Below are 10,740 nucleotides of genomic sequence, written 5' to 3' on the forward strand. Positions count from 1 at the left end.
GGGGTGGTTAGGGTGTGCTACACAGGAAGTGTGAAGCGATGTATTCACCCCTACAGGAGTGAAAGTGCTGTTTTGCCCAGAGTGAGATGGTGCTGAGGTAAGGTGCCGGTACACTCGAGGATGAAACCGTGAGCTGATTGCTGTAAACTGATGTGCTCTGGGTGCTGTAGGATACTGGCTGCTGTAGCATAGCTGTGCAAGTGGTGTTAGTATGGGTTTAGAATATAGCGGTGTGAGCTCTGTGGGGTGGTTAGGGTGTGCTATACAGGGAGTGTGAAGTGACGTATTCACCCCTAGCGGTGTGAAAGTGCTGTTTTGACCAGAGTGAGATGGTGCAGAGGTGAGGTGCCAGTACACTGGTGGATGAAACCGTGAGCTGATTGCTGTAAACTGATGTGCTCTGGGCACTGTAGCATAATGGACGCTGTAGCATAGCTGTGCAAGTGGTGTTAGTATGGGTTTAGACTATAGCTGGAGTGGGAAGCAAATTGCTCACCCCTACCGGTCTGAAGACTCGAATGGAGTGTTTTAGCAAGCACGAATAAAGAAATAATCGTGAAGAATATAATGCAGAATGTTGCAATGCCACAGAAGACAAATGGGGAAATCAGGTGTGTTTAAGAAAGTAGCTGTGTGGGATAAAGCGATGGATTCTGAAAGTTATATAAAAAGTGTCTTTATGTAAGTGCCATAAATGGAACCAATGGCGCAAGAGCTGAGCCATCCAGCTGAGGCAAACTACAACCGATTCTGCTGTATTCAAACCTAAGCTCCTGCATCAGTCAATTCCACATTACATATTACAGTTCCATGTGACATAAACAATACCTATTAGACATGAATGACTGTAAATTGTAGAATGAAAATAAAGGTAGGATACGATTACCACACTGTGCCAACCAGTTCCTAAACAATGCCATGTTTTTTTATCTTGATCGCCAGTTCATGAGCAGAGGCTGAGGATGATCTAATTTGTGTGAAAGGGATTCGTAGACAAGAGGCAGGCAGAGAGACGTGTGTACAAAGAATAGATATGGTTTCAAAATGGATGTCGGGTTTAGGCTAATTTAGCAAGTAAATAGCGTATTTGCATAGGCCATACATCATCCATCCCTGGTTAGTGTGGAGAGGTAAGGGCCAATAATGAAAACAGAGTTCAAATGCCTAAGCATACTTAGAAAGTTATGATATGAAAATCGTTCAATTGAAGTGTATTAAAAAATGTAATAGGAAAAAGTCAAAAAAGTTGGAAAAAATCAATCCAAGAATAAAGTGAATTTCTTACAAGTCTTGGAGATTGCAGTCCGGAAGTTCTTCAGCGGCTTGAGATGTGTAATGTTCCAAGAGGCGATTGTTGCCATCGTGTGAGAAAAGCGAAGCGATCCAAATCATATCCTCGAAGGGACAGTAATGTTCCTCGAATGTTGGAGCGACAATTTAAATTGGCAAGCAATCTGCGATGTTGCCAAAAGTCGCACATTGCAGGAGATCTTTCGCGGCTGCGCAGAAATCCCATTCCGCCAGGATACCTTTTTGCGTTGCATCTGTCATTGCTCCACTGTCCGAACAATCAAGTTCATGGTTTTCAAGATACTCCATCACCTGCTGGATATCGGGAGCGTTTGCTGGGATGTTGGCAAGGCATAAATCCATTCGCCAGTCGATTGGGCAAGTTTTGCAATAAAAAGATGGTTGCACGCAGATTGTATATGTGTAAATAAATGTCATGTTGTAGCTGGCTCCGATAACAGATAGAGGCAGTCAGCCGAAAAGTTGTTCCATTTTTTCACGGTATTGATGTAGCTTCGCGTAGAAGCGTATATTGTCGGACATGCTTGTTACCGCAGGGAGAAAAACAATTAACAAGCTAGAAAAGTAGTAGGATGGCCGCAAACAGAGCGAGAATTATGGGCACTGTTGCTGTTATTCCAGAGATGATCGAATGAATGAAATCTAGTATTAGACTAAAAACAGTTTGAAAGCCTGTGAGAAGGCCAGAGGAGACAATGTTAAAAATGTGTGCCAGACCTTAAATGTCAGATGTGTTGAAAATTGTGTAACAATTCACAAAGTTTAATGGGAGGTTTGTATTTAAAAGGGAGTATATTTTACTTGAAGTTTGTGCTATCTGCAGTCGATAAATTACTTTTGGAGAAGTGAGGGACACTTCTGTTTGAAACAAAAGCGCTTTCAGTTTGCTCCGTTTAATAAAATCTGCTTTCAAAGTAGGTATTGAAGGCAAAGTTGAACTTTGGGAGTTACTTTGTGTGGGTGGGAATAGAGATTGCCAGAGGAAGTTATCCGGTTTGAAACAGTAAGGACATATGGTATGCCAGCTCACATTGCGTAGCAGTCCATGTTATTAAGAAGCAGATAACTGCCGTTAGAAAGCTGTGTGAATGTTGGTCTGATTGTGGGAGTTGGCGTGCTTTTAAGAAAGCACGCAAGATTGGGGGCTGTAAGCTTAGAAGCGTTGTGCAGTTGGACATTCTTGCATAGTAATGAATGACTGCCATTGTGGTCGCACTTTTCACCTGTGAGAAAAACTTCTGTATCCTCATTAATACAGTGATATGTAAATGGGAGAAACCACTGCTCGTAAATAAAAGCGCTATCTTATATAATCACATACAACATGACAAACAACATGTACACCTAGCAGACACAACGACACTACGTACTATGGGAACCGTGGCTAGCCATGTACACAAACCAAACATGGCATGGCACCTCTGCCACACAATGCAGAATGCGGGGAGAGACGGGAGCAAAGTATGTGCGAAGGTGGCAAGTGATTCTCGATTATAAAAGTATACAATGCAAAGCGTTGAGGGGATGTGCCGGAGAGACTTGAGTATGCAGAGCACAGACATTTACATGTCAACATACACTGATGGTCTATTGGGTGAAGTCGACAGTGGACGCAACCATGATAGTACAGTCAGTAGGGAAGATTACGAAAACATAGCGCGTACGTGCCCCTTCCCCCCTGCCCCAAATCTTTAGCATAGTGGGCTGGCTCGGCGTACGCTAGGGTAGCATACGGGTATGAATAAAAGGCATGTTTCTCTGGGTGTGGTTCTCTTCCGGAATGGCGAACATGTCTGTCAGGTCTGCCCAGCTTACACCGCCACGAGGCTGACGTTGTGAGCGAAGGTGGCTGCGGGAATAATGCCCTCAGCCTGCTGCTACCCAGAAACCGTCATGGCCTCTGCGACGCACATATTCCCCACAGTTCACCTTTCGACACCGTCGCATGTGAAAAAGGGCCCACCACGTGCCTTTTGGGCGGAGGTCTGCGAGCTGGGAAGGCTCCTGAGATCAACGCTGGCTACCGCGACACAGGCAGACAGCGCCCAGCCTGAAGCCCAGCACCGTGAAGTGCTGTGTATACTACTAACACAGTAGTCGAAGAGGTACCAACAGTGGAACGGTGTCTTGATCCCACAATGGACGATGTTAGAACTGCATCTGAGAGTGCAGATGAAGGTACTCCTTTCGACCAGCTGTAGCCAACTCTAGGTCCCAACAGTGGAACGGTGTCTTGATACCACAATGGACGATGTTAGAACTGCATCTGAGAGTGCAGATGAAGGTACTCCTTTCGACCAGCTGTAACCAACTCCAGGTCCCAACAGTGGAACGGTGTCTTGATCCCACAATGGACGATGTTAGAACTATATCTGAGAGTGGAGATGAAGGTACTCCCTTCGACCAGGTGCAAGCAACTCTAGGTCCCAACAGTGGAACGGAGTCTTGATCTCACAATGGAGGATGTCCGATATTACCCGCTGCTTGTGAATTTTCACAGAAGTCCCTACGTTGACGTGCATCAGACTCTGTGCTTCCGTAGCTAAGTGCTGCACATGATTATTGTGCTTGGTTGACATCAGTCGGTGGAGTATACCGCGGTACAGCAGGTCTGTACAGTGGAACGGGGTCTTGATCCGAAAATGGACGATGTTAGAACTGCATCTGAGAGTGCAGATGAAGGTACTCCCTTTGACTAGGTGTAATCTACTCTAGGTCCCAACAGTGGAACGGTGTCTTGATCCCAGAATGGACGATGTCTGATTCTACGTGCTGCTTGGTTTTCACAGAACTCCCTCCGTTGAGGTGCATCAGACTCTGTGCTTCCATAGCTAATTGCTGCACATGATTATTGGGGTTTGGTGACTGCAGTCGGTGGAGTACACCGCAGTACAGCAGGTCCGAACAGAGGAACGGGTTCTTGATCCCACAATGGACGATGTTAGAACTGTATCTGAGAGTGGAGATGAAGGTACTCTCTTTGACCAGGTACAAGCAACTCTAGGTCCCAACAGTGGAACGGTGTCTTGATCCCAAAATGGACGATGCCCGATATTACTTGCTGCTTGGTTTTGACAGAACTCCCTCCGTTGAGGTGCATCAGACTCTGTGCTTCCGTAGCTAACTGCTGCACATGATTATTGGGCTTGGTTGACTGCAGTCGGTGGAGTACACCGTGGTACAGCAGGTCGGAACAGTGAAACGGGGTCTTGATTCTGTGATTGCGGATGTCAGAAGTTAAAGTTTGTGATGATTTCTCTGTACCCACTCCGATCAGGTGCAACCAACTGCGTGCTTCCGAATCCAATGGCACGTGGCTGTGAGGCGTAAATGACAGCTACCTCTAGCCTACAGTGTGGTCAGCAGGGCTCACAATTCAGACCAAGTGGTGATTGTTTAATTACAGAATCCAGTAGGCAACTAACTACAACGTCTATTGAAATGTACACAATAGCCTTTTAGTATACTTGCTTGAAGAATTTTTTAAGATGACTCATAGGTCTAGTACAATGACCAAATTCTCTTGGTAGTGGTAAAGAACACGGAATAACTATGTACACAGTGGACAGCAGAGATCGCAATTCGAATTGTTTTGATTTATTTATTGCAGAGTTTTGTGTAATTTATGTTGTTGTATTTTGTAAAGAGGACGTGAGAAAAGTATTCATGGAAGACTGTGCTCACTACTGCCTTCAATTTACACTGCAGACAGCAGTGTTCACAATTCAGATTGAGTCGCTATTGTAGGTGACGCAGTCTTGTAGGGAAAAGACATTGCTCCTGTGTGCTCTGTCCGCACCAAGCATACGCATCATCACCGGGTCCACACACGGTTTTTGTTGCTGCGCGTACGGCAAACTGGGCAGCTCAAGTCAACGCCACGTGGCTGTGAGCCCTTGCTGACCGCTCTCTGGCCTACACTGCAGACAGCAGTGTTTACAATTCAGATTGAGTCCTTTTTATTAGGATTACGATTTGAAAGAGCTCTACAAATCAGAAACCTCCCCCATAGTGGAAGACCTCAGCTGTGCAATCTGAATAAAGATGGGGCCTCTTATACGTTGATACCTCATTATTACTTTGCGCATTACAAGGAGCCTGCTGCACTTAACATGTATATAAATAAAGAGAATATTACAGTTGAATGGAAGGGTACAAATGTAAGAAAATATGTTGCTGATCAATGCACTGTTGCATTCACTGATATCTGCGACAGTTTGTGGTAGGAATGGTTAATCCAAAAACCCAAAGCTGCTTTTCTTTAAATTTTCACCAACTTCATCAACATTTCAAAACAAATTTACAACCTTGAGTCGGTTCTTTCCTCTGGTGACTGTCCTAGGTCATTTTCCATCTGCAAAGTCTGAACTATATAGTTTGTCTATGGATACGGAAGGAGCAGTCTTGGACCTGCTACCACATGGCCCTTTGGATCCCTGACATTTGACTGTGATCCGCTAGATGTCGGAAGACGATCCGGCTGAGCCTCCAGCGCCATTTCACACCTCGTGGGCAGGAAGTAAGGACACACCTGTTCCGGATCCGAACTGGACAACTATCCCGCGGCAGGGCTGCAATCTCTTTATCTGCCACTTCCTGTAGCTCCCGAGGAAGGATGTTGTTTTTCCGAATGGCATTAATTCTTAGCCTCTCATCAGCATATTCAAAGGCCATCTTTCTCCTCTTCACATCTCTAAGCATCCTCCAATTCACGTAATAACCTCGCACTGGGACCAGACTGGATGGCTTCGACCATGGAAAAAGCTGGCACGCTCCCCGCAACATACTGCTCACGACCGCCCAGATTGAGTCGCTATTACAGATGATATAGTGTTGTAGGCAACAGACATTGCTCCTAGTACGGCCTGCCCGCAGCACACATCATCGCTGGCTGTGCACATGCTGAATGCTTTTGATGTGGCTATCTAAGTTCACTAGACCTGATGGACCCTTTATGATACAATCTTTTTGTGTATTATTTCAGATCTACTGCCTGTATCTTAGTATACCACAAGTTATGGTTGTTTTTTACGATAGAATCTTTTCTGTATTATTTCTACTTACTGCAGCACAAACTATTGACCCTTTTATTATTGAATCTCTGTGTGTGATCCAATGATTACTGTTGTAGTTGATGCTAGCATCAACCATTCCCTGAGGCTGCTTTACACTCACCCCACACTCATCGTCACTACTCACTGGATATGTAACCCTGGTAATAAAAAGGAGTCGAGCGCACGTGCCTGTACCCACTTTCACTATCTATCTGTGTCTGTGTGTTCATTATGTATGCATGATACTGTCCCTGGGCAGTACCACATTACATTGTGCTGTGGACAGCGTATGCAACCATGTTACCTCTGGCAGTGGGGACGAGTTCTGTTATGTAGCTTTTAGATGCATGGCTATCACAGGTGGAAGGCTGCTTTACAGAGCATGAACATTGATGAAGATGATGGTTGCATGTTGTGTGTACTGTCAGATATCTGTCCATAGCAAAAAGTTTTCAAAAAAGCTCTGTAAGCAGAAGAGGAGTCTCTCCTCAAACGCTGTAGACAGAATGGCGAAAATGGGTGGGGTCCTCCAACTGTTACAATGGGAAATGTTATGAACCAATCAAATGCTTTTCTTTAAGGTCACATGGCAATCGCGCAGCGAGAGCGCAAGGAGGCCGCACCCGACGAGATTTTGGGAAAATATTACCATAATATAAGTTTATTATAGTTAGAAATATATAAATGTTGAAAATATTTTAGATTATCGCTTGTTCTCATATACACTTTAAACTTATAGTTTTGAGATGAAAAAAAAATGAGGGAATTGTGTTCCCGGCGCGACACCATACGTCTATGACGTAACACAGGGCCTGGCAGCGTGCACTCATTGCATACACAACACGCAGTGGGCGTGACCCCATTCATACATGACGTATGTTGCGGCTTGGTACTGCGTATCCGTCGCATACCAAAGTTGCAGCTGGTGCGACCACATACGTATATGATGTTACGCGGGCCGTGGTGCCACGAACCCGTCAGATACGAAATACGCATCCTTTATGAGTTTATCAATAAGGCGGATAGGATTAGCGTGCTGATGGAGCTTTATACACTACTGGTACGGGACTTCAGTTTCCCCCCCCAAAAAAACCGATATACATACTTTTTTGGGAAGATATAAAACATTACATATTTTTCAAATTAAAAACAAAAAAGGATAATAGAGTTCCAAAATATTACAAAAGAAAATAGAAAAAATATAGGTTTTATAAATATTAAAATATAAAATTATCGTTTAAAAACCCTTCGAAATTCACTGAAAAAAACATAGGTTACAGACGTTATAGTTAGGAATTAGCATTTAAAAAACCTTTGAAATTCACTGAAAAACCATAGGTTTTATAGACGTTATAGTTAGGAATTAGCATTTAAAAAACATTAGAAATTCACTGAAAAAACCATAGGTTTCAGGGACGTTATAGTTAGTTGGACATTTGACTCATATAAAACGAGAGAAATTTGCCCGTCATAGTTAGTTGAGCTAACTATAACTCGCACGCCCGCAATGCACTGGTGATGACGTCACATATTACATCATTCATGACATGGTCAGTGACATCACTGATGACATCACTGATGACATCTCAAATGACATCACTGATGATATCACTGATGACATCATCTAGTGAATGTGTGTTTCTGTATAGTTTAAACATTTTTCATATATATCTATGCCAAGGTGTATTGAAGAAAGAGTGAATTTACAAGTCCCTGAATGGATTATTTAGTCGGTGCCTTATTAAGATGTCAACAAAAACCGAAGGTTAACTATCTAGGGAGAAGGCATAGAAAAAGTAGAAAAAAATGAGTTTCAGATGCATCACAATTCTGAATGCCCAAGCTCGATCAATGAGAAATATTTATACAAACACCTTAAGAATTGATAGGGACCTACATTGGGAGGATATGGGCAATTATTATTTAGAAGTCTGGTTTGTAAAGTAAGTTGGTCCGATATATAGAGAGGAAGCAGGTCAATATGGATTGTTTATAGAGCAAGTTGGATTTTTTTTTAATGTGGAAGGTGAAGTCATTGCTGCTATGCCTTAGAGAAACAGAATAAGATACAATACACCTAAAACGCAAAGGCACAGAAGATACACTTCTTTTTGAACGGGTAAGAGGTTTTTGCTGTTTATGGTATTTCTCGTGAATACGTTAAGCTGCATCTAGGTAGCAGTATCAGACGTAGAATTAAAACAATGCGCAATCAGGGAATGAGTGATACAATACATTTGAACACTTCAAAAGGCAGCATGTGGTAGCAGCTAGTAATTGAGATAGATACCTGCTGTGTATCGAGTAACAAATGTTTATCCTGAAATGTATATACGTACATGATGATTACCTGAAGCTTGTTTTCATGTTAAATAAAAATAATTTTTTTAAACAAAAAAAAGGCAGCATAAAAGCAAATTGACTGTCTTTTGGACTTCAGAGCCAAGAGTACTTAAGGAGGAAGAAATAGAGAGCTGTACTTTTGCTAGGCTGTAAATGGGTTATTTTGAAACTGACTTTGCATTATTGTCTGAGCACTCTAGATGCAGGCCTCTCTTATGCAAATCAGTACTGACCCTACTCCTCATGGGAACAGCAGAGGCGTAGCTAGAGCTTGTGGCGCCCGGGGCTATCCCTTAGATTGCCGCCCCTGGGGGGGGGGGGTTGCTGGGGAAAAAGGACGGCAAGCACTTGAAAGAGGACCGAGAGACACGTAGTATCGCCGCTAATAGTTACCTTAATCATGCAAGTTACATGTACATACATGACACGGTCCAAGGCTACACAGTTGAATTTACCAGTGACTGGCAGTCTAAAAGAGAACACACAGACTGCATGATCTATCTGGGGACTCAGAAAAACCGCATGTGACATCCATCAGACATCTGCGTGAACAATTACCTGGTAATCCCCTCAGCACAATGCAAACATGCACATACATGACACTGTTCAGGGATCCATCATCTACAGCTGACATTAAATAACCATTCATCATGGTCCCCCCATTAAAGCAGTGCACTTTGTGATCTGCATGGTATATGTTCTTTGCAGCAGGCATATTAAGCCTCTGTGCTACCTTTCCAGGAGTCAACCCTTCCACTAGACAAAACTCGGATCTCTCTCTAGGAATAACATTAATCACCGAAGTTATCATGACATTTTTATTATTTCTGAAAATTGCTGGAGGCCAGGAAGGTGGCAGCAAGTTGTTTTTAAACCATAATATACTTGCAAACACTACGCACCCACCCGAAATAGGTACCCATTGCGGTCACACCGTTTGCACCACCCTAACCTGCTCAAGGTTCATTTGACCTCAGTGACAGAGTCACAGTGACTGGATCACTGTTGCTCTAGGGTGTGCTGCTTCATAGGCCTGCCCGCAAGACTGGAGATGAACTTCAGTATGGATTGTGGTGGACAGGCCTTCAAGGTTACCTCAAAATTGACACCACTAGGGTACACCTGTTTGTGCTAAGACATCAAGCCTTCTAAGGTCTAGTAGGGCCTTGTAAGGTCTAGCATGGGAATATGCTCCCTCAGTAGAGTGGTCTGGTGGACTGGTCATGAAGGCTGAACCCAGTTCCCCAGTTCCAAATTCGACAGCTCTGGCCATAGTGCCACATCCTCTCCCCCACTGAACACCATACTGCCCCACTTAGAGAAACTCGCACTGCCTTCAGCTACAACCTAATTGTGCCTGCTATAAACACTTGGATGTGGCTCAATTCAAATTATGCACTTGATAAGAGTAATATGCTGCCTAAAAAAAAAAATGTAAAAGCAAACACTCATAGGGAATGCAAGATTAAGTAAAGCATGTGAAATGTAAGCAGAAACAACATGGTTACCTTAACGATCTCTCACAAACTATTCAGAAATCAGCGAGTGGTTTTACCTGAAAAGTTAAGGACATGACTACAGGGCCCTGAAGGGAACCGTTTCAATGTCCATTGCTTATATCCTTCATAAGCGTAAGCAGTATGGTTTAAAAGACCACATCCATAAACAGAGCCATGGTACACATTTTATTTTCCAATCCTTCCATCAACCAGGTATTGCAGTACCTCCAGGAATGATGCACTTCTCCACCTGGGTACAACAATGCTGTTCAAAGAAAGACGAGAAAACAAAAGTAGCGCTTCACTGCAAAGTCTGTAAAGTGAGGCTGATGTGTTTGGATGTGAATAAAACCAATCTGGCCACTTTGCAACCACTCTGTCTTGCTTTATTTAGTTATGTATTTATTTTCCATATTTAAAACCTTCTATTTCTCTCCATCCCGCTGCACTTTGGAATAGAAAAATGTCAGAAAAAGGGCATTTCCTGCAAGAGTGTTTTTCTTTTTTGGATCCATTTCACAGGGAAGCAACTA

General features: G+C 43.4%; 1 pseudogene; it reads right to left on the minus strand.

The window, feature by feature from the left end:
• Window positions 1-5,382: 5,382 nt before the first annotated feature.
• On the minus strand, window positions 5,383-6,106 carry LOC146860681 (small ribosomal subunit protein uS14m pseudogene; annotated as a pseudogene).
• Window positions 6,107-10,740: the final 4,634 nt, after the last annotated feature.

Source organism: Triturus cristatus, chromosome 3_1 (assembly GCF_964204655.1).
Source record: "Triturus cristatus chromosome 3_1, aTriCri1.1, whole genome shotgun sequence".
Taxonomy (NCBI): Eukaryota; Metazoa; Chordata; class Amphibia; order Caudata; family Salamandridae; genus Triturus; species Triturus cristatus.